The following is a 23,725-nucleotide window of genomic DNA, read 5'->3' on the forward strand; positions in this document are numbered from 1 at the left end:
AGTAACGGATGTGATGATTAACAAATTTACGTACGTGTATGTACTTATTTGACTTGATTCAAAACACTAAGTGTTGGTAAACTTGTCTTGCAACATTATAAGAGAATGATATGGTTTCGGATATGTTTACAATGGCAAAAAGTTTCAACTCAAATGTTAACGAAACGTTTCAGAAACCCCATGGAAAAAAAAATTCAAAACGTTTTTGAACGTTTCTAATGTTTCTCGCCAACGTTTAGTAAAAAAACGTTTTTAAAACGTAAAAGAAATGCACAAAAATAGGTTTTTTAAAAAATAATTTTTTTAACGTTTTTAAGACCATACGGAAACGTTTTTAAAACGTTTTCAAAACGTTTCCGTGTTACCGGGGCTGGATCAGTTATGAATGAGGATGTAAAGGCTGCATGCATGCTGGATGGGGATGTAACATACTCAGTGAATACTGCATAGGGATGATTTAGATTGCTTGAAATTTACTTTTGTGGGACTCGTACTGAAGTGGACATAAAAATGACAAATGATAGCATAAAAATAATATGTTCATTTCCGTAATGTACAACTCTGCACTGAAGCCTTACAAAACCCTAACAATGTGTGACAAGTACTACATTGGTAATACATTTGTGCAATAATATTTAAATGTGACAGGTAGGTAAGAAAGCCCAGAGGGGTGCAGATAGGCACAGGTCGTGAAGTGAGAAAATTACAACAACGTTGCGAAACAAATATGTAAAATATATTTTCAGATGCGGTGCCCTTATTTGGTGGGGGATTGTAAGAGCAGGCCCAAAAGTGACGTGGTGGGGTACGTAGAACCTTCTAGAACATTTCAGAATGAGATGGTTCAAGCGAGGCTCGGTGCATTTGTATGAAAGACACCAATGAGCAATCACACAACATTACTACAGAGAAACACGTGTATGACAGTTGAAAAACACTTCCAAGAGTAAGTACAGTTTGAGTGATGTTTATTGTTGACTTACTAAGAAGTTGAAATAGAATTGTTTGTAGCAATACACATTAAAACATGCAGTCATGATAAATTGCACACAGGAAAGTAATAAAATATTTTTAAAATAAACTTTTTAAACTATGCACTGGAAAAAATTATGTCAGTGGTGTAACAAGCATAAAAGCAATTTTTATCACACTTTAGTTTAGTTTAGTTTCACACTTTAGTTATTGTTTACAAATTATTTCTTTTTTTCAAATTTAAATTACATTGTGTCATTATTCCCACAAAGGGTTATGTAACTTTGGCAAAAATGTCTTGGTGTGAGAAAAATGAAATGGTAACGTATGGTATATTTTCTGATATAAGTTGTATACTTAAGACTGAACATGTGTTATGTATACATTGACATTAAAACTGCCCTCAGTTATCATAAAATATGAGTGTAACGGTTAATTTCTTCTTTTGAAATAATTAAATATTATCAAATACCCTAACCCTGATAATATGATTTTTTTTTTTTTAAATTATTGAAATAGTATTTTCGTCGCAATGTGCTACTGTTCAAAACTTCGTCATATTTTGAGAATGACCCATAAATGGTACCAAAATTGTTACCTATTAATGACATTGCATAACACATTTAACATGCATGTAGTTCTCAGTATGTTTCACTTGCAATAAGCGATTTGGAAAGGAATTTCAAACATAATTAAGACATGCCCATTGCATTTATGTTGGTGGTGCATTTGTATATGGCATGTACAGCAGTGCCCTGTTTATACGGACACTTGTGTTTTTGTTGAAATTGTAGTACTACGGAGAAACAAATTACAGGATATCTGAACCACGGACCATATGTAAAAAGACATAAGACGCCTGCACACTCACAGAAGCTGATAAACTGGTGAATGCAGACACAAGCTTCCTTGTGAGACACGGGTGGGGGAGGTGGCGACTAAATATGATGTGTGTGAAATGTTAGCAACCAGTTAAAAAACAGTTCTGACGTGATGCAAGCTTTCGCATTGTTCATGTACCTAACATAAACTTAAGGATTAAAGTAACTACCAAAACAACGGGGACGTGTTAATTTCAGGTAGTTAATACTCTTGAAAGAGTGACGACATATTTTAGGTTAACGAACGCAAGGACAATCGGTAAAAATGTGTGTGTAAGCATATGTATAAATTTAAAAATAATAATTTATTACATATATATATTGAACCGCATAAAAAACGCAAGTTTTTCAAAATGAATAAATATTCGACCGAACATTGTTAAATATTATAGTGTAACTACACATTGGTTACCTTTGTTGTGAAAAAACAGTTTGTTAATGTTGAGGTTCTGTTTGGTGATTTCTCTTGGATATTGTACATCGCCAAAACGCAGCAATTGAATTGGCCGTGGGATGTGGTTGCAAAAGTTCTTCATGAAAATCATGATGCGTATTATGTCACGGACACATAGGGGTATAAAAATGCCCTCAAATCAGTTTGAAATCACTCCCGACAAACGCCCACCATGAATGCCAAGGTTAACGACGCAACAGAGGAAACAAGCCATCGGCCGTCTTGAAGCTGGACAGAGTGTTGCAGATGTTGCCAATGCATTCCATGTGCACATAACGACCATCTACCGTCTTCAGGAACGTTTTGCTGCTACACAGACCACTGCTGACCGCCAACGTCCTGGACGTCCGAGAGTCACAACACCACGGCAAGATCGACACATTCAACGTTCGCACATCGGGGATCGATTCTTATCTTCTTATCTGCCAACGAGACTGCCCGACAGACTAGTGGACATCACAACCGAGCAATAAGCGGAGATACAGTTCTGCGCAGACTCAGAGCAGTCCACCTAAAACCGTTCACTATTTCTTCACCAAACTTGGCACATACATAGATCTGGTGGTGTGCAAATATATCCAAGAAAGCCCACACAAGTCTAGAAAATGTGGCAAGTCTAGATTTCCTCAGCTTCAGGGTCTGTACCAATCTGCTGAATTCACAAGCCAGAATATGGCTTGTAATTATCAGTTGATCTCTAGCTGTCACTAGTGTTTAATATTAACTCATGGGGAGCCTCCCCCACCTCTCCCCAAGACCCCACGCTGAGCCAAGACCTCCTGCTTCTGCCTGTCCTCTCACTCCAGACAAACAACGTGTGTGATTACACTAGAGACCTGATGACTTATAAAATCTGAGTATTTTCTTTAACTGTTTCATTTTACACTGGCGAGGAGAGGGGATCATTTCGAAAAGTTTTCCATCTCAGGGTAAAAATGAATTGGAACTTTGATGAGGATGAAAGCAAATATACACAGCATTCGTCCAAATCAGAATACAATGATTGAAAAGTACTTAAGTGGTGAAAATGTGTTGTTTTGTTCTCCATCCAGGACATTCGAAATTCTCCCTATTCAGACAAGTCAGTAGAAAATACAAGCCATGCTACTGTTGTTGTTGTGTCATCCTTGATTTGCATGATGAAGAGACAAACAGAGAAATATAAATCATTAGGCTCAAAGCAGTGTACCTCAACGATGTAGGCATTTGTGACTTTATCCATAAACTTTAAAAAGACATTGTCATGGGGATCTGATGGCATATTGTTATCCTCCGCAACAACGAATTTGCGGGAATATAGAAACGAGTTCCGTCCGTCCGTGGGTCCGTCACGCTTTGTCCGAAGCATATCTCCTAAACTATTCGTGATAGCTTAACCAAACTTGGTACACATGTCAACCATGATCCCTACATGTGCCTTTTGGGTTAGACCCAGATATGAATGTTATTTTTTGTTGTTTCCATGGAAACATGACTTAGGCTGTGACTATGAGAATGTCATCTTGTCCGAAGCAAAGCTCCTAAATTATACATGCTAGCTTCATCAAACTTGGTACACATATCAAGCATGATCCATAAATGTGCCATGTGACGGTTAGACCCAGATATGAATTTTATTTTTTGTGGTTTCCATGGAAACGTGACTTGGTACACATGGTAAACTTGGTACACAAATCAAGCATGATCCATAAATGTGCCATTTGATGGTTAGACCCAGATATGAATTTTCTTTTTGTGCTGTTTCCATGGAAACATGACTTAGGCTGTTGTGACCATGAGGATGTCATCTTGTCCGGGGGGGGGGGTAGCCTAATGGTTAAAGCGTTGGCTCGTCACGCCGAAGACCCGGGTTCGAATCCCCACATGGGTACAATGTGTGAAGCCCATTTCGGGTGTCCCCCGCCGTGATGTTGCTGGAATATTGCTAAAACCAACTCAGTCAGTCATCTTGTCCGGAGCAGATCTTCCAAACTATACATGCAAGCTTCATCAAACTTGGAACATATGTCAAGTATGATCCATAGAAGTTTGACCTTGACTGAAATTGGTGGTAGTGCTCATTTCGGAGTAGAACTTAAAACCTTTCAATACTCTCCTTCCACTTTGTAATATAGTCACAGACTTGGTTGGCACATATCATTGCATCCCATTTGTGTAGATTGATGCTCATACTGTTGATCACTGGATTATCTGGTCCAAATTCTATTATTTACAGACAGCTGGAATATTGTTGAGTGTGGCATAAAACTAAAACTCACTCACTCACTGCTATATACACACCAAAACATTCGACATAGTCATAACTAACTGACATATACATGAAGAGTATTTTGCCATTGCGGGGGATATTGATGACTTTTTCTGCTTGTTACATTATATATATGCGACATCAATTAAACTTCCACATATAGTGCAGACACAACCTTTGGATTTTGGAGAATATAAATAACTTTGGATTATTTTTTTTTTGAGATCCAGTTGTCCAGCCTAGGAATATCAAGAGATGCTACCCTTAGCTGGTATCCCTGCTTGCTCTCAAAATAGATTTGGCGACACTTGATACTCATTACCCCAAATCGGCCCACACCACTGGCAGTAGGACCGAGAGGCGGTGGGGGCAGTAAATATTCCTGTCACACACAATTAAAGCAGTAATGGGTGATAAGAATCTTTGCATGTGTTGTGAAATTCCAAGAAATTATCCCTCTGCAGATTTGTTTAGTCTCTGAAAATGAAGAAAGTCTCAGGGCTCCTTTTCATTATATATTTTTTTTTTACTATGAACTTTTTTCAGTAAAATATGTTCATTTCAGAGACTAGTTGTTAGATCTTACCACATAAGCAGTAGTAGCGTATGTCCACCTCGTGCATTCACTACAGCTGTGCACCACCTGAACATGGAGTGAATCAGACGGTTGACAAAGGCCCTAGGGATTGCCGCACCTGTCCGGATGATGGCTGCCTGGAGTTCTGCTGCAGTTGTCGGATGTGGTCGGACTTCATTCAGTCGTCTCTGCAGCTCGTCCCAAAAATGTTCGATCGGGTTTAAATCGGGACTGACAGCAGGCCATGGCAGTAGTCGGATGTTATGCTGCTGGAAAAATGCCTTAGTGACTCTAGCAGTGTGGCGCCTGGCATTATCTTGCTGGAAAATGTGTTGCTGGTGTCGGACGAAAAATGGCACAACCTGGGGTCGGAGGATCTGGTCGATATAACGTTGGGCAGTGACTCCATTTCCCCGACCTGGCCAAATATTCTGGAAGAATACTGGCCCTAATCTCTGATTCAGGCCAATCGCTGCCCATACCATAATGCTTGGACCTCCCCATGCATCGTCTTCCATTACACATTCGTCAGCAAAGCGTTCACCTCGTCTTCGCCATATTCGAACTCGGTCGTCAGCATGAGAAATGCAAAACCGACTTTCATCAGAGAACCATACTAGTCTCCACTGTTGTCGACGCCAGTTTCGATGCAACATAGCCCACTGCAGACGATTCTGACGATGTCTCGGTGTGAGGATAGGACGTCGAGCTGGACGACGACAACGGAGGTGGACTGCTCTGAGTCTGCGCAGAACTGTATCTCCGCTTATTGCTCGGTTGTGATGTCCACTAGTCTGTCGGGCAGTCTCGTTGGCAGATAAGAATCGATCCCCGATGTGCGAACGTTGAATGTGTCGATCTTGCCGTGGTGTTGTGACTCTCGGACGTCCAGGACGTTGGCGGTCAGCAGTGGTCTGTGTAGCAGCAAAACGTTCCTGAAGACGGTAGATGGTCGTTATGTGCACATGGAATGCATTGGCAACATCTGCAACACTCTGTCCAGCTTCAAGACGGCCGATGGCTTGTTCCCTCTGTTGCATCGTTAACCTTGGCATTCTTGCTGTGTAGCGAGGTAAACAGTCTTGCTCTACAAGGAGCAGTTATCAGATGATGACAATATTTTTTCCCCAAGATCTGAAGATATAACAGAGAATATTCCAGAAATTATAAGTTTTACAGACTTACTTGGTTGTTGTTTAACGCCGCACCCAGCAATATATTCCAGCTTTATTGCGGCGGTCTGTAAATATTCGAGACTGGACCAGACAATCTAGTGATCATTATCATGAGAATCGATATACGCAATTGGGATGCGAAGACATGTGTCAGCCAAGTCACCGATCCCGTTAGTCACGTCTTGCAACAAGCATGAATTTTTAAACAAATGCTGTACAACTCTTCTCCACGAATATGCTTCCACGGATTTTGATCCACGTCGATTTTCTGGCGTCAGAATGTTTCGGTCGGTCTAGGCCGATACACCTCTGTACGTACTGTAAAGGTTTCTGGCTTGAACCTGTGTCGAAGGTGCATAGTTTGAATTCATCGCTCTTAATGTGTGGTCGCGTTGGTGGTCGTGTGACTAAGGAGACGGTCTATAACTTGATTGCTTTCCTCAAAATGTCGCCAGAAGTGCCAAATGCGGTGTCTATGGACCTTAAATAGACGGGCATCATCACACTGCGAGGTTCCAGACTAAAGCATACCTATAGCTCTGCATCTGCCATTTCCTCGAGGAATGTCGAAAGTGTTCCATTAACGATGAAGCGATGTCTTTTCTGTGACTTCTACACTTCTTAAGACAGCATGAGCGGAAACGATACGTGGTTGGTTTCACAGTGAACATTTCTGGAATACGTCATGTTTCTTGCCAATTTCGTGCAATTCGGGCAACAACGGTATGGTTGTGTTTCTTCGACCATTTTAATTCAGTCTTTCGCTGGTTCAAATATACAAATTCATTCAGTGAAAAGGTTGAACATGAGGTCTAATATTCTGTTTAATACTTCTCGTGTCGTTTGGCCATCCATTCATACTGACAAACACGGGCCTGGACTATTAGACATATGTGTTACTATTTAGGTCGTATTAACTCGAGTGTTCCAACAAATGAGAATTAACGTTTAACCATTCAATATTCCGGAGTATCAGGTTCCTCCTCAGTAATTATGGCAATTAGAACTCTTTGGAAGCATAAGAAGGGCAACGCTGACTCAATATTACAAATTCTCCCTAAGAACAATAGAGTTTAAATATTAACGTTTCCCTTCGAAGATGTAAGCCCATGACAACCATAACAAATACAAAGATATGCTCTTGGATAATTCTTAAATATTCTTACATTAGAACTAAACTGGCGAAAAATTCCATACACTTTTGATGAAATATGTGTAATATGCATCCTAATCGACATTATCGGTAGTGGGGTAGCATAGCGGTTAAAGCTTTCACTCGTCCTGTACACCAGTCCCAGGACAAAGCTGTGGTAATAGGAAATCTTGAACCACGTACTTGCTCATGTTTAGAGCTTTGTGCAACATTGCAACGTTGTTTTTCGCTCATTCTAGCTGTTTTCACAACGCAAGAATGATAGAAAAGGCCAGGTTTGACGAAGATGTGTGCAATTGTTGCTTTACTGCCGAGTCAGCTAAGATACATCACGTTCACTATTCAAAGTGAACGCTATGTGTGTTAGTTACTGCCAGATTTTTCAGGACAGGGAATACCTACCTGTCAACAGTAAACTTACAGAACAGAATCATGCGTCCACCTCTGCTCTTCCTATCTCTTAGAATACAGCTTGCTGCAGCCCGTGATGGGAACTGGTGGGACTTCCTGTCCTATGTCAATGTGAAGACGTACACACCCATGCCATCAATCTTTTGTCAAGTGAGTATATCCTGTATTATAAAATATAACTCGATATGAAGTTGAATACAAATACCTTTACGCTTCAATTTTTAGCAATGTTCAATACGATTTCATGTAGGTATCTTCCCGACTTTGAGATGAGTCACAATTTGCACATGCATGTTAATGCGACTGGGAAAAATGGAAAGATGCATCTTCAGAATCGGAGAATTACTGAGTTGATACCAGTCTGTGGCAAACTGTACAAGTCTTTAAAGGAACACTACGCTCAAGGTTGCTTCTTTCTTTGTGACCAAGCTTGGTATCAGGTTGGCCGAAGACAGCAGTAGGTTACAATACAATTCGCAGATGAGTTGAGGTATGTTGACCTCTGATTGCCGCCCAATGGTGATCAGCTGTCAAGACGACGTTAATCCATGTCGTCATTTTGGGAAGAATGTTTAATGGTATTCCGTGGGATGAAAAATCATCTTTGTTTATGGAAACTTGAAAGACACGCGCTACCGTGATGACATCGATAGAGACCTGGGCCTATATTTTCGAAGCTCTCTTAGCGCTAAGATAGTCGTAGGTTAATGTTAATGTATGGCACTTACGACTATCTTTTTGCTAAGAGAGCTTCGAAATCTAGGCCCAGAATTTGCCCCCCTGAGCAGATGATAATGCCCGCCTCATGATGTCAACAAATGATATGACAGACTTACACCAACTCTTTCAAGGTGCACAGCTCTGACTCTTGATGGTGCTCTTTTCCAAAGCATAGCATTTGGGAGAGAGAGAGAGAGAGAGAGAGAGATTTATGGATTTATGAAGCAGCAAGTCTTACTGCTAATCACACATTGAGATTTGTATTGTATTTATGACATATGCACATTAATATTTTACAAAATATTTAAATTTTGCTCTCAAAATCCAAAATATTACCGATGCCATTGTCTACTAAACTCCTCTAATCTCAGCTGATGCCCATGTGTTGCTGCTTCCCTGCAGGTGTTGCTCACTGTATTCATGGTACTACAGGGGACCATCACCAGACTCATCAACTTCCTCGGCTTCACCGGATAGGTCATCTCCTTTGTCTGTGCTCTATGTTGTATTGTACTGAGGTTTAAATAAAGGACGACCCGAAACGAATAAAGGTATTGTAACTGATAATTGGTTCAAATCCCAGTACGACAGGATTATGTTTCTAGGTTTGATGGCACCCTAATGTGTATCGCCAAAGTGGAAAATATCTAAACCTCTATCTCCTCCAACCGCATTCGTTACGCTGTCAAGATGCGACATGTTCGACTATGTAAGTTAGGCTGTCAAGTTGCAACATATTCGACTATATAAGTTAGGTTGTCAAGACGCGAAAAGCTCGACTACAGAAGTTACGCTGTCAAGCTGCGACATATTCGACTATATAAATTAAGTCGCAGGCATATGTAAGCCATATTTTGCCTTCTTCTTTCAGGTGGGGCGGTGGGGTAGCCTATTGGTTAAGGCGTTCGTTCGTCACGCCGAAGACCTGGGTTCGATTCCCCACATGGGTACAATGTGTTAAGCCCATTTCTGGTGTTCCCCGCCGTGATATTGCTGGAATATTGCTAAAAGCGGCGTAAAACCAAACTCACTCACTCACTCTTTCAGGTTCCCCTCCTCATCCATATCAGCTTCATGCTGTGGTGTTTGTTCTTCATTGTTGCACCTATTGCACAGAATCCACAGATTGAGGTGCTGTATGCCACCATATTCATTGCTGGGCGTCTCGTTGTCTATTTCCCACACATCCACTTCAACTTAAAACCAAAATGGTTTGGTAAGTGTATAACGGTATCTATGTTCTTCACATGGTATGATATTCTTGGAATTGATTGATGCAATGTAATTCATTGGTGTCCATGATATTCAGATGGCATAACTAATTTTACGCATTCTATCATACCAACACCCACAAGATAATAACAGGAACAAGGTTAATATGCAAAAACCTCTACAGATACAAATACACACTGATGAAATAAATATATCGACACCAAATGGCTTGGGTGCTGGCTATAGCTCCTCATAACAAGAACTATTGAAAAGTTGAAGTCATCCCCATTGCCACAGTCTTGTGAAGACGTTTTGTCACTGAAAATCCTTACGTGTAAATACAACACAGTTGAAACAGTTGCACGGGAATCTTATGCTTCTAGTTGAGGTCGGTAACTTAGTGGAAGGGATATTTGATCATTATTGACCGATGTGAAATCATCAACATACCTGAACTATATTTCAACGCCATGTGCAAATTCTCTAACTTTGGTTTTTTCAATCCCGGCAGATGTTCTGATTGACGTGCATGTTATATATTAAGAAACGGACATGTTAAGAAGCGGACAAGTAAGACCGGAAGTACAATTTGTGCCTGAAAAGATGGCAACTTCTTGCCTTAATGACTCATCACACTTTTTCACACCCCAAAAATTTTGGTTTTACGTGCGTCCTTAAAGATAACGATAATCGTACTATAAGTAATAATAATAATAATAATAATTGAATTATAGAGCGCCTATTTCCAAAAGATATTGCTCAATGGAGCAATGAAGAGAAACAGATGAGTTTTGAGGGCAGTTTTGAAAGCGTCCGCAGATTCTATTTCTTTAAGGGCGAGTGGTAGAATGTTCCAGAGATAGGGGGCTGCAGCAGAGAACGCTCTTGATCCCAAGGTACGATTAAGTACATATAATTCATGTTGCAGTTCATTATCTTCAAATCTCAAACATACCCCATTCTTGTCCACAGGAAAGATATCTTTAACTTCTGATGCAGGTTGCACCAAGTACGTAAGTGGACTCATACTAAAAGATGGACCACAACTTCATATAACCTGATTACGGAGAACGTGTGAACACAAAACAATACTCAGTCCATGTGTGCAAGCGTACCGTTGCTCAGATTTTGTTGCTATCTCGACCTCAAGAGTCACAACAAAGTCCGACGAGGATATCCTATGAGATGTTTGCTTACTGCTTGATGCTTAACGATTGGTCGATGAATTTATAAAACTGTTCGTGATACTTTGTGAGCGGATTGAGGTTGTTCGCTTCTTGTTTCGTCTATTGACCCAGTCAAGAACTTTATAATTCCTTGTCAAAAGTGGATATGTTTATTTTCAGTACTTAATAAGGCCACAGGCTTATAGTACATTACAATGCAAAATATACAACCAGACATAGTTTTTATGAACATAATACCTCGCTACTGAAACAGTAAAAACGGCAACTTTAAATCTCTACAACTGGATAAAAAAACGAAGAGCCAGCAACTCGACCAAATGTTGACATTTTCCAGCTTGGACAAAAGTTACATTCCCTTTTTAAAGTATTTCTGTTGTGTTATTTGGCATTTATCATCATCATACTTGTGTGCACACTTGTTTAGTTTACTTTCCATTCGTCTGAAATGATTGACAGCAATTATTTTGACATATTCAATACTTTATATACTCGAGGCGATTCAAGGTTGCTAGGAAATTTGAAAGAAGCGAGGATCGTAATGCGCATGCGCAGTAGAGGTCTAAGTTCGTTGATACAAAACTGTTGCAGATTCATAGTCTTTCGTTGCCGTTTTTACTGTTTCAGTAGCGATGTAATATGTTTATGTTGGTATTTCCACGATTAATGTGGGCTTTTCTGCGTTTTTCTGCACAGTGGAAAAGTTTTCTTTGTTAGGTCTGAATCAGCGACGTTGTTTCAAAAGTTATCATTCGCAAGGTCTCGGTAAAACTAGAATCTCTTCCCCTGCGCGATGCGCAAACGTTTCTTCTAGTAAGAACTCAGTCATGTAACAGCAGATCAATGTGGTCTCCATCGCCCTCGTTGACAACGGACTAGCTTGCCATTAAATGTCTTGTGTGTCACATCAACAGTCCCCGGGATATTTGTGGCCCCACATTTGCTTGTATTTAGTCAAGCTGGATCTAAGTCGATGTAACACGTGTTCTGATTGGATAGAAAGAAGGGAGATAATTCGTTGTAATATAGAACACACTTTAGGGATAACAACTTCTTTTTATTCGAGAGTGCAAAAGAAGTTGTTATCCATAAAGTTTGTTCTATATTGTACTTCCCAACTTCTAAAATGCCACTCAAGGAAGAGATAATTCGTGTTGCGATTTTTTGCCGCTAGAAGATTTTACAAGAACCGGGAAATATGGCCGTATTAGAACAGAGGTTCGTAGAAAGATATGACAAGTAACACAAGTGGGAAGAGAATGATTTCCACCCTGCTTCAACACGTTTGTATGCATTTTCCTGGACCCGTGAAGATCTGGGTTAGAACTGGTCTTCATCAACCCATGTTTGTCGTAAGAGGCGACTGACGGGATCGGGTGGTCAGGCTCGCTGGCTTGGTTGACATGTCATCGTATCCCGTTTGCTTAGATACTGTTGATCACTGGATTGTGTTGTCGAGATTGGATTATTTAACTACTCCAGCTCGGATATTGCTGAGTGCGGCGTAAAACAACAACCTAACATACCTGCACGTACATCATACGTTATCACCATAACTCAGGTTTCTGAATTGTTATTATCAAAAGCCAGACATTATGTGCCGGCTTCTTTTAGGAAATTACCATTACATTTCTTTTCTTTTAAAGACTTGCAATAATCTCTCGAAGCGGATGTTGTAATTAATCAGATAATATCCATGTTTATTAAACCAGCATCAACCTGTGATTGCCTGAACAAAATAATTTCTTAAACTTTCACGTAAAAGTTCTATTTTTAATGAGCCGAAATGGCAATGGAATCTGTTTCGTCAGATAAACTGCTTATTCTGTTTTGTATTTTTAAGATTGAAGAAATTAAAACAGTTGTTATATGACTGTTAATAACGTTTCATCAGATAATTGAATGTCATATACGGTTTCCTAAAATATCAGGTGATCTCTTACTTCAAATTCTTTTTCTACTTCATTTTAATACGTTGTATGGAATATGAAAAACATTAACTACAGTAAAACTCCCTGATTGAATGGTTCTTCTAATCAAGGTATGATTTGCTAGCCTATCAAACATTAGAGCACTAACTTATTGATTTGGACTTACCCACAGATAAAAAGAAATTCAATATATTTCTCGTTAACAAAAGCTGTTCAGAAATATAAAAAGTACACTAAGTAAAAGCAATCCCGTCCTTCACTTCAAGCCCAAACTCTTATTGTTCAAAACAAAGGAGGAAACGATATATTTTCGGCGGGGACACCAGAAATTGTCTTCACACATTGTACCCATGTTGGGAATGCCCGATTCCCCACATGGGTACAATGTGTGAATCCCATTTCTGCCGTCCCCCGCCGTGAATATTGCTAACAGCGGCGTAACGCTAAACTCACTCACTCACACTCGCCCAATTGGGAATTGTCACATCATTTTATTAGTGATGTTTCTTGTTTGCTATACGACCATCCCACCGTCATTCGAGGTTTCAGTTCGGATTCGAGTGAATTCAAATGTTAATCGACTGTTTGCGAAACTGTGAGAATCATATTGATACTAAATAGTGAACTGAAGACATGTCAATAACCCGAACAGATCCAGGATGGAATTAGTCTTCAATAACCCGAACAGATCCAGGAACAGATCCAGGATGGAATTAGTCTTCAATAACCCGAACAGATCCAGGATGGAATTAGTCTTCAATAACCCGAACAGATCCAGGTTGGAATTAGTCTTCAATAACCCGAACAGATCCAGGTTGGAATTAGTCTTCAATAACCGGAACAGATCCAGGTTGGAATTAGTCTTCAATAACCGGAACAGATCCAGGTTGGAATTAGTCTTCAATAACCCGAACAGAACCAGGTTGGAATTAGTCTTCAATAACCCATGCCTACCGTAAGAGGCGACTAACGGGATCGGGTGGTCAGGCTCGCTGACTTAGTTGACACATGTCATCATATGTCAATGGCGTAGATCAGTGTTCATGTTGTTGATTACTCGATTGTCTGGTCCAGACTCAATTATTTACATACCGTCGCCATATAGCTGGAATAGTGCTGAGTTAAACATCAAACAAGCAAACAAATACATGTTAATTGGAAAAACAATTATGTCGTTGTGCATTGAGGACCATCTATTCAAACCATTCTTATTGGTAAAAAATACTGTTTGGCTCAACGCCAATATCCTTTTATCACCTATGCTCACACACATTTCAAGTCTTTGTTAGAGGATAAGAGTTACGATCATCGTGAGTGAGTGAGTTGTGTTTTACCCTACTTTTAGCAATATTCCAACAATATCAGGGCGGCTTCACACAATGTACCCATTTGAGGAGTCGAACCCGGGCCTTTGGTGTCACGAGCGAATGCCTTAACCACTGTACGTAATATAATTTTTATGTACAATCTAAAGTGTGCATTTTGCGGCTCACATCTCTATTATGGGATAAAGCTATCTATTTGCCAAACATACACGGATTCCTCCAGGCGTGCTTCTGTTAATGTGACCAATGTCATTTTTAACTCGTTCCAGTGCTTATTAGAGTAGTAACCAGTTAATTTCGATTGTAGGTGGATTTTGACGTTGATGTGCACGTCTGCCAGTGACGTTACCAACATTGTCAATGTTACAGGTCATTACAGTGTCTACATGAGTGTCGGAAACGTTCTTGTACTTTCACCTCAAAACATCATACTCCCTACGTGTCTGTGTAGTATAGAACACGCCGGGTCGTTATTCTTCTACCCAAAACATTCGAGATCTACACGTGTTATGCAGGGACAAGCCGAAAAGCGACTCGGACCACGCATACTACTGGAATAAAGTAACTGTGCATTATTTGATGTTATGCCATTTTGTAATGCAAAAGGATAATAATACGATTTGTGGTGTTTTCCTAACATTTCAGCTGACGTTAATGGCTGATTCTGTGGTTGCATTTCATTCCAATCGTGCTGGAAATGGAACAGGTCCGGAGAAACAGCTGGCCAGGGAGTACCGGAATGCTCTGCTGTCTCAGGAGGTCTGTCACAACACGAGCAACATGAAGACGGGCATTATCTTGCTGAAGCGTGAAGTTACGCATCTGTCCTTGAACGAACGGCTGCAAAAATAAGGCCCAGTGATATCATTCCTGTATCGCAGACCTGTCAGCCCTTTTTTTTCCGACCATGAGATGTGATTAATTCCCATACCATAACGCTTCCGTCACCAAACTGTCCACGTTGAACAACGCACGCGTCAGTATACCGTTCAACTCGCCGTCTGTACACCCTCGCCCTGCCATCTGAGTTGTCCAGATGAAATTTCAACTCGTCAGTGAACAAAACACTATCCAAATCTTGTCTCCTGTACCCTATATGCTTCCTGCATCAGGCAAGACGTGCCTGTCGGTGACGTTGGAGCAAAATTGGACGTGTTGCAAGCCGTTGGGGCCGGATGTTGTGCTCAGTTGGTTCCGTACAGTCCTGGACCTGATTGGACGTAAGCGAGGAATGGTCCGAGCAGTCAAACTGGCAGACTGGAATCGATTCTTAAGGTGGACCAGTCGAATGTGGTTGTCCTGGGAAGATCGTCAGGGAAAACATTCATTTGGAAACATGAGAGCTATTAAGTCAAAAGAACGCACGTGTGTGTATTTGAATAGCTCACCCTTCATTGCCCTGTCCAAGGTTGTTGTAAGGTCAACAAAAAAATATGTTTTTCACGTTTTTCAATACATTAACATGGTGCCATAACCGATTAAAGCGGGGTTATTTTATCAAAGTACCCCAATACTTAGGCGCATTGTAAATGGCTGGCTGTATTTACACACCTAACATTCAGCAATAGAGGGTCTATGAAATACACAATGCCATTTTAGAAAGTGGTCAAATGTAACGTATGTTATATTTGGGATTACACTTTCTGAGTAAAGTACAGATCCTAGTACTTTTAGGGGGGATTGAGTCCCATCCGGGATTCGAACCCACACCCTCAGAGTCAGGCACCTAATCGCCAGCACACAAAGTCAGACGCCTAGACCGCTCAGCCACCGCGGCTTCCACAACAATGGAAGTCGGACAACTGATAGTCTAGACTGCGGACTTTGTGTACCCCTCTGATAAGTGTAAATTGGCACGGCTCCAGTTTTGTGGAAGCCGCGGTGGCTGAGCGGTCTAGGCGTCTGACTTTGTGTGCTGGCGATTAGGTGCCTGACTCTGAGGGTGGGGGTTCGAATCCCGGATGGGACTCAACCCCCCAAAAGTAATAGAATCTGTACTTTACTAAGAAAGTGTAATCCCAAATATAACATACTTTATATAGAGGTTCTAGTTTTCTCGGAGGTTATGGAATGAGCAAATGGTTACTAATGTACCCAACAGTGCGTTGGCATGGCCTTGAGTTGCTGTTCGATAATCTGATATCCAGAAGACGCCTGCAAGCGACAGAGATGCCTGCAAAGTCTGGTCTGGGTAGCTCCCATGTCGCTTCCCCCTGCAGGAACACCAGGGGCATCTCTACAGGGACATCTGGCGCGCGGACTCTGAACAGTTGGAGAAATATTGTGAACTGTTTCCCCGTTTGGGTTTCGAATAGTTGGAGAAGGATTGTGAGCCGTTTCCTCGTTTTGGTTTTGAATTATAGCTGGAGAAGGATTGTGAACCGTTTTCCTGTTTTGGTTTCGAATTATAGTTGGAGAAGGATTGTGAACCGTTTTCATGTTTGGGTTTCGAATTATAGTTGAAGAAGGATTGTGAACCGTTTTCCTGTTTGGGTTTCGAATTAAAGTTGGAGAAGGATTGTGAACCGTTTTCCTGTTTGGGTTTCGAATTATAGTTGGAGAAGGATTGTGAACCGTTTTCCTGTTTTGGTTTCGAATTATAGTTGAATGTGAACCGTTTTCCTGTTTGGGTTTCGAATTATAGTTGGAGGATTGTGAACCGTTTTCCTGTTTGGGTTTCGAATTATAGTTGGAGAAGGATTGTGAACCGTTTTCCTGTTTGGGTTTCGAATTATAGTTGGAGAAGGATTGTGAACCGTTTTCCTGTTTCGGTTTCGAATTATAGTTGGAGAAGGATTGTGAACCGTTTTCCTGTTTTGGTTTCGAATTATAGTTGGAGAAGGATTGTGAACCGTTTTCCTGTTTGGGTTTCGAATTATAGTTGGAGAAGGATTGTGAACCGTTTTCCTGTTTGGGTTTCGAATTATAGTTGGAGAAGGATTGTGAACCGTTTTCCTGTTTGGGTTTCGAATTATAGTTGGAGAAGGATTGTGAACCGTTTTCCTGTTTCGGTTTCGAATTATAGTTGGAGAAGGATTGTGGTTTTCTGTTTGGGTTTCGAATTATAGTTGGAAGGATTGTTTGAATTATGAAGGATTGTTTTTTCTTGTTTTGGCTTCCACTTGTAGTCTTTCCTGGAAGATGAGGGCAGACCTTTTAACCAACGCCTATTTTAGTTGGACATTGAATTTGACACAAGTATTTGCTATATCAACATCTAAGTTCATAAGACTTTGCTATATTCGTATTGTGTGTAAAATACACGATAAATATAAATCCATGCTTGTTGTGAAAGGCGACTAACGGGATCAAGTGGTCAGGCTCACTGACTTGGTTGACACATCGTATCCAAGTAGCGTAGATCGGTGTCCCCGCTGTTGATCACTGGCTTGTCTGGTCCAGACATGATTTTTTTTTACAGACCGCTACCACATAGCTGGAATATTGCTGAGTGCGACGTTAAACAACAAACAAATAATCATCTCGGTAAGGACACTAATACATCTGGACCCAATACACACTATCCTAAAACAATTTAGATTGACAATGGATACGTTTTCTAGGCATCTCACCTTTGTATGGGATTCCGAAAACATAAACTTCACACAGGGACAAAGTGTCACCCGGTACTCTTGGGTTTGTCTTTTTCCTCAGGCGGACGTATCTTCCAATTACTGGTGACAGGCAGTCCACTTCAACCCTTCGAGAGACGGCTCTTTTCAGGAAAAAACACAACAATCCCGGTCGCGAAATGTCTTTAGGGTTGTGACTCACTACCTCAATCGTTGTGTCATGAATCTGGCCTGTTAACAATCATAAACATGGCTTCTGTGAATGACATTTTTAGAAGTTGGAGAGTTAGATAAGGACAAACTTTATGGGTGAACAACTTCTTTATTCAGGTGATGCGACGTTTGATACAGATAAAAGTATGGCCTTACCATAAACATGATGATTAAAAACTCGTTTCAATAATAATCGGAAGGCCTCGTCGTTTCCTAAATTTCATTGCTAAACTTATAAAGATGTAAATCATAAATATTGTTTTTTAAGTTCTGTTAACAATCATAACCATAACGATTAAAAACTCGTTTTATAAACGATGTCAAATCGTTTAATGGCAAACGGAAGGCCTCGTTGTTTCTTACATTTTACTGCCACACTAAGAGATGAAAATCATAAATATTGTTTTTAATTTTTTTCATAAATTTAGCTTCACGATTTTATACCACTTGTGACTGTTATCCGTCGATCAAAACACATAGAAAGAAGATATTTCCTTAAATGATGACAAATATGATAGAAATGTGAATGTCTGTTGCACACTAGTCCAACAATACCAATCAAACTTAACATTTAATTCAAGGGCCATCCATTCCAAAACACATTTATCAAACTTGGCTTAAGAACAAATTACTTAAAAAAGGGGTAAACACTCACTGACTTAGATTTTCAAATTCCAACCCCATTTAACAACGCATTACATCCCTTCAACTTTCAGCACATATTACAATTCAAGACAAATCTTATGGATAACAACTTCTTGGTTTATTTTTCACAACGTTTCTGGGCTAGCTCTTGCCCCTATAAGAACTAGCCCAGAAACGTTGTGAAAAATAAACCAAGAAGTTGTTATCCAGAAGATTTGTCTTGTAATATTACACCAACTTCTAAATGCCTTTGAAGGATTTCATATTACAATTATTTTACACTCTGATTTGTTTGTGTGTTTGTTTGTTTTTTTAACGCCACAAAGAGCCATATTCCAGCTATATGACGCCGGTCTGTTAATAATTGAGTCTGGACAACACAATCCAATGATCAACAGCATGAGCATCGATCTAGGCACATGGAATAGATACGATGACAGGTGTCAACCAAGTCAGCGAGCCTGACCAACCGATCCCGCCTCTTACGAGAATCATTGTTTTTTTGTTATCATACAATGAGGTTACGTGACGTACCATAAAGTGGATGATGTATTATTCGAACACCATGGACTTGGCATATTCGTCCCAGATCCACGAACCACCACGGATCCTTTTCAACGTACAATGTTCCAGCCCACGTACATTGCCCCGTTGCCTGCAGCTTGTCAAGTGTGTCTCTACCATCCACTGTCATCGCTGGTTCGTGTAGATGGTTTTGCCATACACTGCTCATTTTCACAGTTTTACGCAGTGCAAGGTTCCTGTAGGTCCATGCAGACTTAGCTTTTGAAGAAAGAGAAATACAGGTAAATGGAAACGAGTTCACAAATTCTTGATCCTGAAGCAACGCCTTTACTGACATTTCTGAAAGACCACCAAACGCTCACCACGCATTTCTAGGATGATATTTCCTCATAGAAAACACAAAGCCTTCTGTTATTATCTTCTCTCGTTTTAAGACAGGCGGTGGGGTAGCCTAGTGGTTAAAGCGTTCGCTCATCACGCCGAAGACCCAGGTTCGATTCCCCACATGGGTACAATGTGAAGTCCATTTCAGATGTCCCCCGCCATGATATTGCTAGAATATTGCTAAAACGCGTAAAACTAAACTCACTCACCCTCACTCTCGTTTTGAGAAAAACACGCCTATTACAACGTCATGCCAGATTTAAGTACCTTGTCCTCTAGGGGTCATTGTCCGCAGTGACTTGTCAATGGCTTGAAGAAATATTAATAATATTAATAAACCTGCGTTTATTTATTATTATAGATGTTGACACATGTACATTTCTCTTCTGGTTGTTTATTTGTTTGTTATTTAATATTCCAACTACATCCAGTGCTGCGTCCCATTGGCGTACCAGAAAACTGAACCCCAGATTCCCCAATATGTTCTATCAAGGGTTATCAGCATAATACCTGTCCATGAGGAATCCACCAAATGGAAAACATCCAGCACCTGCATTTGGAGTTTCCTCCTACAATGTTCCAGCATCTGGATTGCTTCGATATGCATGCAAGCACCTTTATGTCTGTAACACGTAACGGGCTAGCCTTGTGGTGAAATAGTTCGCTCGTCACGCTGAACTTTCGGGTTCGATTCACACGTGGTTAAAATGTTTGAGGCCCTTTCTAGTGTCCCTGCCGTGATAGTACTTGAACATTGCTAAAACGGTATAGCACGTAACATCCATTAAGCGACCCGGAGTCTGCAACGTGCGGAACGTCTACAAACTATTGGTTGCTGGAAACTGGTAGAAGTCTGTATTCAGGGGCCAGCATGTTCATGTTTCAGTCTGTGATTTGCATACCATGAACAGAAAGACAGACAGTTTATTCAGTAATAAGCCACTGGCCCAAAATACAAGTCACATGCGTTTTACCGAAAAACATCAGATTTTTTTTATATTCCCAAAATTATGTAAAAATAGGCATAAATTATTTATAACATTTATGTTTGTTGAAGACATTATATTGACAAAACTGTGTTGTGTTAGAGATGTTTTACATATTTCTCCAGAAATTTATTCTTTGCGTGTGTGGGGTGGGGGGTTTGGGTGGTGGTGCTGTATATTTGTATAGCGCTATAGTCCATCCTGCATGCGTGCTCAAAGCGCTTGTGGAAGTGTCAAACTCATGTGCTGATATACTGTACAAACAGTAAAAAAGTCTCAACAGAACTGGAAGAGATCACTCAGAGCAATATTTAGCAAAGAGGCGGGTTTTTAACTGGGACTTAAAAGAGACAATCGTTGATGAATCTTTTATGGCAGGAGGGAGAGTGTTCCAAAGTATTAGGGCTGATGCACTGAAAGCCTTTTCACCAAAGAGTTTCAGTTTAGTTCTTGGAACAGACATGAGATGTTGGTGGTCTGACCGGAGGTTTCTGGTGTCCTTGTGATCTAAGGTTAGTTTGCTGAGATATCCTGGAGCTAGGTCATGCTGACATCTATAAGCAAGACATAGTGTTTTGAAATGGATCCTTGCCTCTACGGGCAACCAGTGAAGGTATTTCAGAACTGGGGTGATGTGTGACCATTTGGACGTCCTGGTGACAATTCTTGCTGCAGTGTTTTGGATTTTTTGAAGGCGTGTAAGGAGGTCGTGGTTGATGCCATAGAGGAGACTGTTACAATAATCTAGTCTGGACATGATTAAAGCCTGAATCAGAGTTCTGGTAGCATCTGTAGTTAGGAGATAGCGAATGTACCCAATGGCCCGTAAGTGGAAGTAGCAAGTTTTACATAGTTAGTCCACGTGCGCATCCATAGTGAGGCAGGACCAATTAATACACCAAGACTCTTCACACTAGCAGAAATCTTAATGTTTGAGTCGACAACAGGTATTTCATTGCAATCCAGTTTGTGTAGACGCTGTTTGCGCCAATGAGTATGGCCTCAGTCTGTGTCTAGGTATGCTTTACAATAAACAAAAACATGTATATCATCTTCAATTATATTAAGATTAATTTTGGGGCAAAAAGGACAAAATCTTGAATCATAAGGGACATTGTTATATCTACTGGTCTCAGAACTAAGTTTAAGATTACCACATCTAAATTGTGTCAAACAATTTCTTAAATATGGGGCAATATCTAAACTGAGATAAGTTTCAACATTTAGGAGGGATTTGAAAAGTATATAATTAGAACACTTGGTCGTATTATGTAAGGATGAGTACCAATCTTATGAAAGATTATCAGACAATCTCTGCTTAAAAACAGAAATGAAACCATCAATATCTCCAATATCCTGGGAAATCCAAACAAAGCCAAACCCAAATCTAAATAAAATATTCTTGATATGACATGCCCATGTGGTGCGTCCAGATTCATCAAAGACTTTAACATTAAATAAAACTGATAAGGTAATCTACAACTTGGAAGGAGTTAAAAGTCTACACCAATATTTAACTGCCCTTGACATATAAGTAAAAATTGAAGAGTGAATCTGCCACATTCACCAAGAACCATTTTGTTACATGTATTTTTGCCAGCTTTTAAGAAATATTTACATGTTTTTATCTGGATTTGTTCAATGATTTTACAATGCGTGAAAAGATTCTCCAGACCATGAATCTTCTTCTGAAGCTGGAATGCCGTATCCAAGACTGGGGAAACATCATCCGCAAACATTAGAGCATATAGATTATTAACATCAGGTATATTAAATATACCACGGACACCAAATTGCTCCATACTTTCCAGAAGCTTATAAATAAAGATAATAAACAATTAAGGGCTGAGGATGCAACCTTGTCAAGTACCTATACTACAATCCAAATAACTTCGACCATGAGATGTTCTGACACAAGCCGACAACCTACCATACACTGATACAAAAATGTTATAGAATTTACCACAAACACCAACTTTTCCCAAACTTGGCAGAAGAATTTTATGATTACCTCTATCAAAGGCCTTTAAAAAATCTATTAAAAGACAATGAAACCTTCCTTTCTTCTTACGTGAATATTTCTGTACCATAGCTTGAAGTGAGATAATATGATCAGTTGTAGAATAATTAGTCCTGAAACCTGCCTGAGCTTCATGAATAATATCCTCACACCAAACCTTTAACCTACTATTGAGAATGGAAGTGACTATTTTATAAACAGAATCCATAAGAGAGATACCTCTAAAATTATTGGGGTTACTTTTTACATCAGATTTGTATAAGAGACAAATAATGCGTTTTTGCCCAAACACAGGAAAAATACCATCTTTAAAATCTTGCTAAACAACACTGTTAAATAATTGCTGATAAGAGTCTTACAAGCTTTACTAAAGTCAATTGCAATATCATCTGGTCCAGGAGACCGCTTATATCATACGTAGTGTCACATTTTGATGTTGAACCTGATTGCGTTTATGTTTTCCAAAATTCCTTTGGGTTGTGTCTTGCTGCAGCAGGTTTCTCTTTTGTGCATCAAAGTATGCTTTTCGCCTCCTATTGAAAGTCTTCTTCAACGATTTACGCAGGGTTTTATAAATCACAATATCCAGGTCAGTGTCTCCATGATAACTTAATGCTTTATATTTCATATGTTTTAATTGTTCAAGTTCTTGATCCCACCATGGGGGTTGAGGTTGGAAATTGATATCATGGTAACCTGAAAATATCTTCTTATTGTGGTCTGCAGCTCGTTGATACAGATCAATGACAACATGGAATGAACAGGTACCAACAAACCAAACCTCTTTACGATCACCCTGTTTAAGGCGTCAGTGGTCAACGACAAGATTACATGGTGACGGATCCAAAACCAGGTTCTGGCTCACAAAATACTGCAAACTTTCTTCAGCCTAGTATGAGTTACGAGTCAGGCGATTAGAAATCGTCTACGTTCAGCTCATACCTGTGTTCGACGGCAACGGCTTGTGCAGCTCCTTACATGTCGTCAAAGTGCCAACAGACATGAATAGTGTACTCAATGTCAAAACTGGGGTATCGTCCCTGGTCAAATCTCATAGTTTCAAATGATTCCTTATCATTCCTTGATAGGTGTGATCATGTCTTGCGTTGTTGAAATAAGCGTCTGTTTCACCTGTGA

General features: G+C 40.1%; 1 long non-coding RNA gene across 1 annotated transcript; it reads left to right on the forward strand.

The window, feature by feature from the left end:
* The first annotated feature begins 746 nt into the window (after window positions 1-746).
* On the forward strand, window positions 747-9,777 carry LOC124272327. The gene is made up of 4 exons (XR_006897304.1): window positions 747-805; window positions 7,925-8,021; window positions 8,994-9,142; window positions 9,639-9,777. It is a non-coding gene; the product is annotated as an uncharacterized LOC124272327 (long non-coding RNA).
* Window positions 9,778-23,725: the final 13,948 nt, after the last annotated feature.

This window comes from Haliotis rubra, unplaced genomic scaffold, assembly GCF_003918875.1.
Source record: "Haliotis rubra isolate DU_JTF1 unplaced genomic scaffold, ASM391887v1 Scf1687, whole genome shotgun sequence".
Taxonomy (NCBI): Eukaryota; Metazoa; Mollusca; class Gastropoda; order Lepetellida; family Haliotidae; genus Haliotis; species Haliotis rubra.